The sequence below is a fragment of the Silene latifolia genome, chromosome X (genome assembly GCF_048544455.1).
Source record: "Silene latifolia isolate original U9 population chromosome X, ASM4854445v1, whole genome shotgun sequence".
Lineage (NCBI taxonomy): Eukaryota > Viridiplantae > Streptophyta > Magnoliopsida > Caryophyllales > Caryophyllaceae > Silene > Silene latifolia.
In genome coordinates this window covers 127807489-127815020 of record NC_133537.1, presented here as the reverse complement: position 1 = coordinate 127815020, position 7532 = coordinate 127807489, and positions in this window count along the sequence as shown.

Sequence of the window (7532 nt, the reverse complement as noted above, 5' to 3'; positions counted from 1 at the left end):
CTTCCGACTCTCATAGGGATAAATTTGTTCTCTTTGCTAAGAAGACCATTATGCCTACAAAATTTATTTGTGAAGATGCCTTGACAAAGTTGGGTGTTCTTGAACAAACCAAAACCTTTTTTGAGGCTATGGGATTGGGTAAATTGTTTTCCATGAAAGAATTGACATACCCCTCCCCCACCTTGGAATTTTTGAGTTCCTTGAAAGTCACAAGGGTGGAGACTAGAACCCACATCGAGTTTCGTCTTGCAAATGTTGATAGACGCATCACTTTTAGTGAATTGAGTAAGAGTTTAGGCCTTAGTGATACCCCGTACTATGAAAAGATCCCCGACAAGTATGACCCCGCTCCTCTTCGGGAGGCAATTTCCGGAAAGAAATTTGTGCGCTTTCATGATTGTCGTGCTCTATTAGTCCACCATCCGGGCATTAGTGTGTGGCATAAGGTCATTGGGAATACTTTGATAGCAAGAAATGGCACTAATCATCTTACCAAGCTCGATTTTGTTCTTCTTGAGTCGGCCTTGAACATAGGAAGGGAATATACTAAGCAATACAATGCTCTAAGACTTTTGGTTGAACGATGGCTTAATGTCGATTGTGATAAAGAGGGCACCGCTTTTATTGTAAATGGAGGACTAGTTACCTTTTTGGCTAAGCACTTTAACCCAAATTTCAACAAAGACAACACTTATGTGGCGGTTAAAGGAGGTCGTCTCATTGATATGGACACCATGATTCACAAGTTTAAGTGGGTCAAGCATGATTCTCTTGACACCAAATATGGGTGGTTAACCAATGAAGCTAGATCCTTCACCTTGCCTTCAAAAATTTGCCGATTGAATGTTCACCAACCGAACTACCTTCTTCCACTCTCCGAGGAGACCGAGTATATTATTCAACAACAATGAGGCGAGATTGATGAGCCCTCCTCCTCCATTATCACCCCACCTTACCCATTTGTGTATCACGAATTCAAACCCAAGGATGTCGAGGTAGGAAATGATTACATGACTCTACTCATGAGGGAAATGCACAAGCAAGCTTACAATGATAGAGTGGATGCTTACAAGGCCCAATATCCACCCCTCCTACATCTAGCTAGGTAAGGACTTCTTGATCCATCATGTCCTTTGCCTAGTTGGGCGGATAGGGAAGCTTTATTTCCTAGCACCTCTAGTGGTGGAAGACCGGGTGGAGAGGAGAATGTTGATGATGAGGGTGTTGAGGAAGAAGGTGAAGAATAAGAGGTCAATGAAGAAGAAGAAAGTGAGGAAGAGCAAGGAAGTGAAAGTGGGAGTGGAGATGATTCCACATCTATGGAGGAAGTTGATGATAATGATGATATGATGGAGGATTAGCAAACCTTGGAGGCTCCTACATTCTTTCACCTCTCTTATGGTTTGTCTACTTCCCTTGTTTTTATTTTATCTTGATCATTTATTTTGTGGAGTCCTAGCAACATTGGAGGACTAACACCTTGGCTTCATTAAGATGTTCATTTTTATTGTTCCCAACTTGTAAAATCCAAAATGACAATCTTTAGTTTCATGCATTGCATTCCATGTGCATGAACTACCCCGAAATTCAAGACATTAGAAATAATGTCTATTTTGGTTTGGGGAAGTCCATGCATATGCATTAGGAGCTAATTTAAATTATGCTCTCCGCCATAACAAAAACACATGCATCATGTAGTGTAGCTTAGTATAATTTACATTTAGTTTAGAAATCATGCATCATACTTGCATAATTTCCTATCGTATTGGCCATTGAGGACAATGCCCATACTAGTGTGGGGATGGGAAATTCTAATTTGACTTTTATTCAAAATCCAAAAAAATCAAAAAATTTCGAAAAATCCAAAAAATTTGAAAAATTGAAAAAACCAAAAACATGTTCATTCCTTTTTAGTGTAGTCTTGTATATATTGTTGTATATATATTGTGTTTGTTCATCCTTTTTCACATTGATTGACTACGCCACATCCGAGACATGAGGATGTTGAAGACCGCATGGTAGGATCTTTCCAATCTCCTTTTTCCTCTTTATGTTAATGACTATGTGGCTTTATTTTGATTGATGCGGTAAAAACAATGTGAATTTAGGACTTGCATTTAGGTTATTTGGCATACTAGTTGGTAAAAGTATATGCATTAGGATGTATAAATGTTAGTTGCATCATGGCATGTAGTTTGCATGTTAGAAAATTTTTGTGAAACCGTCTACTTGGGAAGCATGACAAGTGTATATAGGCCCTAGTAGATGTTTTTTCTTCTTAAGACTTTGCTTGTTATAATACTTGTAAAACACCCTAGGATGTATCATGCAAGTATCCTTTGACCCATGGATTAAGGCCTAGTTAAGAGTACCTTGTGGTGTGATAACTCATTGGCTACCGTTTATTCCAAGGTGACCCTTGAAACCATGCAACCATCATTCATCAATGTTCTACCATACATTTTGTCATCAAAGGGAATGGGCACAAACAAAAATTATTCAAAAAATTTGAGTTCAAGAAATGAAAGGAAAAGAAAAGAAAAAGTTTGCAAATTGCATCAAAAGAAAAGAGGATTAACAAAAAGGAAAACTCCTATGCTTCAAATATAAGGCACCCTCGTTACAAATTGGAGTGGCTTTGAAAATGTTCAAAAGAGAATGCAAAAAGTTAAAAAATTGTCAAGTATTGAATTGCCAAACATCAAAAGAAATGGCAAGAAAGTGTTCTTAAAATGTTATATGCAACAAGAAATTAGGGGGGGGGGGGGGAACAAACAACAAAAGCAAACTCCCAAATGAAACTTAAATACTATCGATCCCTTTATCCATCGTATCCATTTTTTGTGCATGGTAGAGAGGAGACGACCCTTCTTCTTGTCTAGGCAAGAGGGGGAATTCCGCGATCCTCCAGTGTTTCTAACACCATAGGGAGTCTATTCTTGACAAAAGCATTTAACGATTGAGGACAAAGGTACCCTAGCTTGACATAACTTGGAGGTGATTTATTGGTATCCTTCTAGGCTTAGTAGTTTGAAGAAATTGCATCTATGAAGGAGTTTGTACCCTTGAATTGCTTCCCCTTTAGATAATTTCTGCCACTTAGATGAGGAAAGTGGCTATTCTTGTTGGCAATTGTGTCCTCAACAATAGTGCGATCACATGATTTAAATATCATAATTAATCTCATACTAAGAATAAATGAGGGATGATTCTTTATACAGTCGACTGACCATCATTAATCGGTAATGATTGGCTAACTAGAGTTTGACATGACTGTCGTGTGACGGTGGTCAGTTGATCCCTTTAGGTCACACCTATAGGATGAGGCCCAAATAGATATTTAATTAATTGTATGCGATACAGATTAATTAATTCCTTAATTATGGGAGTGCAATTTTGCGTCTTATTATAATGTGATTAAATAAGATTAAATTTAGTAATTAAGTGTTAAATTACTAAATTAGTTGAGGTATTAATATAAATTTTGAGTTACAGGTAATTAGTTATTTAAAGTTACAAGAAGTTGTAATTTTAACCAACTAGTAATTATGAGACCCATTATATGTTGATATAATGGTAGTATACTACTCAAAAAGTGGAGTGTATATTATATTATTAATTTTAATATTTAAGTGTTAAATGATTACATTAATAATTAAATATGTAAGATAGTTAAACATATGACTTATAAGCATTTGTGGGACAAATGACAAAAGGCAAAAATGGACCAAAATAGGTCCAATATTTCGGTCAATATAAGAGAGCAAAAGATGCTCTTTTGTCTTTATTGGTTTTTTATTAAAGCATGATAGTGACACTACATAGAAGCTTTAATCATGCCTATATCTTACACTATTCTATCTAGACTTTACAAGAGAGTAAAACAAAAGCAAAAGATTCCTACCTTGGTATATGGCCACCGGTTTTGGCTCATAAAAGAGCAATTTTTGTTGCTCAATTTTCTAGTGTGCTTTTGCTTGTTTTTCTCTCTAGTTTCTCCCTCACATGCAATTGATAAAAGCTCTCCACAATACTAATACTCATCATCTATTACTGGAGGTAGTAATACTAGAAATATTAGTATTATTAAGAGTACATTTCTACTACATATCTAGTTAATATTAGTAGGAATTTTTGGGATTAATCTTGGGTGCAATTTATTGGAGTGGCTTCTATACTTGGAGTGTTAGGAGGATCATCCATCATATTTAGCTCAAGAACAAGTGAAGGAATGTGACCTTACTTGTGCCCATAATTTCGAACCTACTATCAATGTGAGGAATATTGTTTTTCTTATAAATCTTTCATTTTGTTATGCATGCACTAGATCTAAAGAACAAATAATTAACAAGTTAATTTGTTTACTATTAGAGGAGTCTAATAATAGGTATATGAACCTAACAAGTGGTATCAGAGCATAAGGATGTTGCATGCATAATCGGTTATTGTTTTTCCGAGTTAAAAGGTTAACATATAAAACTAAAAATTTGTGATTTATAAATATAAGCCACGAAATCACCATGCATGTTATATATTCTGGTCCTAAAATGTTTTTAGGTCATTTTTATGATTTATGGAAATTTATTGCTCATTTTAATGATTTTTAGTGATTTTATTACATTGTTATGACCAAAATGGGAATTAAAATGCTAAAAATAGTTAAACTAAGTTTCTGACCTTGGAAATTTGATATGACCTCACATGCATATTTTACAAGTTGTGTGTAAAAAGTCGAGTTAATTTGATTAATATTGCATGATTTATGATTTTTATGAGATAAAAATGGATTAAAAGAGGTAAAAATGGTTAAAAATAGTTAAATCTCGAATTAAGCCATGATCTTTTAATATGATGTTACATGCAATATTAACAGAGTGTATGTAAATTTCTAGATTAAAATATCTCTTTTAGCATGATTTATGGTTTTTTTAGAGTAAAAATGGCATAAATAGTGACTATTTTAGCAAAATTAGCTAAAACGTATTGCATGGCTTGAGAAAATTATTTTAAGTTGCATAAATATCCCACTAATCAGATCTAAAGTTGTAAAAATTATTGGATTAATTTTCGGATACTTTATGTATTTTATGAGATAAAACCGATAAAATGCAACTATATTTTCTCAAAATTAATTCGAAAATTTTAACCATGTTTTTTTGACATTATGAGTGTCATGGATTTATTCCAGAATGTTCAAAAATTTAAAATTCAAATTTTGAAATTTTTATAATTTAATTTGCATTTATTTCATATAAATAATGATTTTAAGGTCAAAAATGAGCATAAAATTAAATCAAGTTGAATTATTATCAAAAATTGAGTGATGACTAAATTTTGAGTCCTAAAAAGTGTTAGGATAATTAACTTAAGCTTAGATGTGATTTAAGTGTTAATTAGTGATTTTAAAAGGTTATTATCACGCATTTCCATAAAACCGGGTTATATGTACGACATAAGTTAAATAGGGCGATTTGGCACATGATTTTGCATGATAGGTACATATTATAATGCAGCATATTTCAATTGTTGAATGTCTTTTATTTATATAATTTTGAATTATGTAATTTTATCTTAGTATGGCCTTAGTTTAATCGATATTACCCGTAATGAAAGGGAATATTGATTCGGTTGTAAATTAATGTGATCTCTATCACTTTTATTTTTTTATTTCATTAGTTTTTCCATTTTACAAATGTATAATAGGAATAGCTTTGTATTTTTATTATTATTTGTAATTATGGAGCATCTTCAAAGACGGTGCCATTCAGAAAGGTGATCCGACGAAGACGGTGTCTTGGGAGGCGTGCCAGTTGAAGATTCAAGGGACCAAAGGAGTTGGTTTCCGAATATGTAATAGATTATTTGATTTTCTATTTTAGGAAGGCCATACTAGGAATTTTATTTATTGCTTTGCATTTCTTTTAATATGTTGCATGCATTGCCAAATCGCCATAACAACACATGCATATCATATCGAGTAATCGACCGTGTCAATTATAATTATCGTAGTTCACCGCTTTAGTTCACTTAAAACGTGATAGATAATAAATTGACAAGACCTCTCACATATAATAATTGAGATAAAGCCTTACCAAATAGTAGAAACCCATGAAGTACCAATTTCATAAGGGAGTTAATCCGGCTTCACCGTAATACAAACCTTGTTACGTTGGCGAAGTGGGGTAGTAAAATGTTATTACATCGAAATTTGAATTGAGCTCAACGGAAGTATTGTTGACCGTAGTCGCATGTGTTCCGGGCTAAAGATGAAAAGTAGAGTAATTTTTATCGACCGAGAGTTCTAAAAGTCGAATCGATTAAAGAGTTAATCCACCGAGTTATATTAATAAGGGATGAATCGGCTCACCGTGCCCGAGTTGATATGAATTTGGATCTCGGAATCATTTATGTAGTTGGGTGGAGGTCACTATATAAATGCAATACTTCTAGTTAAATTTACGAGTATTATTAAAACGATAGATGTAAATTAATTCCTTCATTTCCTATTTTGTAGTCAAATTTGTTTTATCAACCGCAATGGCAACTCCAATCACGTCTGCATCCACTAAACCACCACGCTTACCAATGTGTCATGGCTCTGATCTTTCATGGATCGATGTAAGTTAGAAAAGAATGGGTCTAATTTCGCCGATTGGGACGCGCAAGGTGACGACAAGCTTCGTTACCTTACCGAGGCATCTCCCTCCGAACCTAATACTAGGTCCACCCCCGCCGCTAGGCAAACCTATGAAGTTTACCAAAAGGAGTCGGCCGCGATAAAAAATGTGTTGATCTTTGCTATGGAGGCCGAACTCCAACAAAGTGCTATAAAGATTAGCACCGCTCATGAGATCTACATGAAGCTTGTGAACATGTTTTCACGAGCTCCTAGGGTCATTCAATATGAGGCGGCTTCCGCATTCTTTGATCTTAACATCAAAGAGGGCCAAAAGGTGAGCCCTCATGTGCTCAAGTTGATGGAGCATGTTGTGACCTTGAAAATGCATAAGGTGGAAATTCCTAATGAACTCGTAATTGATCGAATTCTTCATTCCCTCAACAAAATCAAAGCATATGTTCAATTTCGGGTGAATTTTAATATGCAATATAAGAAATTTTCCCTTGATGAGTTGCAAAAAATGCTTGTGCAAGCCGAAAGGGACATGAGACTAAGTGGTAGCACCACAAAAGATGTGCTCAATGTTAATCATAAGAGCAAGGGAACCTTCAAGAAAGGTGGGAAGAAAGGGAAAAAGCGAACTCCCAACTGGAATATAGCTAAAGCTTGTGAATCTACTACCTCCAAGCCCAAGTACAGTGCCCCCACCGGGGACAAGTGCCACTATTGTTGTGGTGTTGGGCATTGGAAGAGAAACTGTTCCAAATATCTTGGCGACATCAAAGCTGGAAAGGTTATTCCAGTAGGTATATAACTGTCCCTATCTTTTATGTTTCAATCTCAACCTTGGTATGATGATACAAGTTGTGATGATTACCCTTTTATTGTAAATAGGGCCTCCTACCAAGGACAA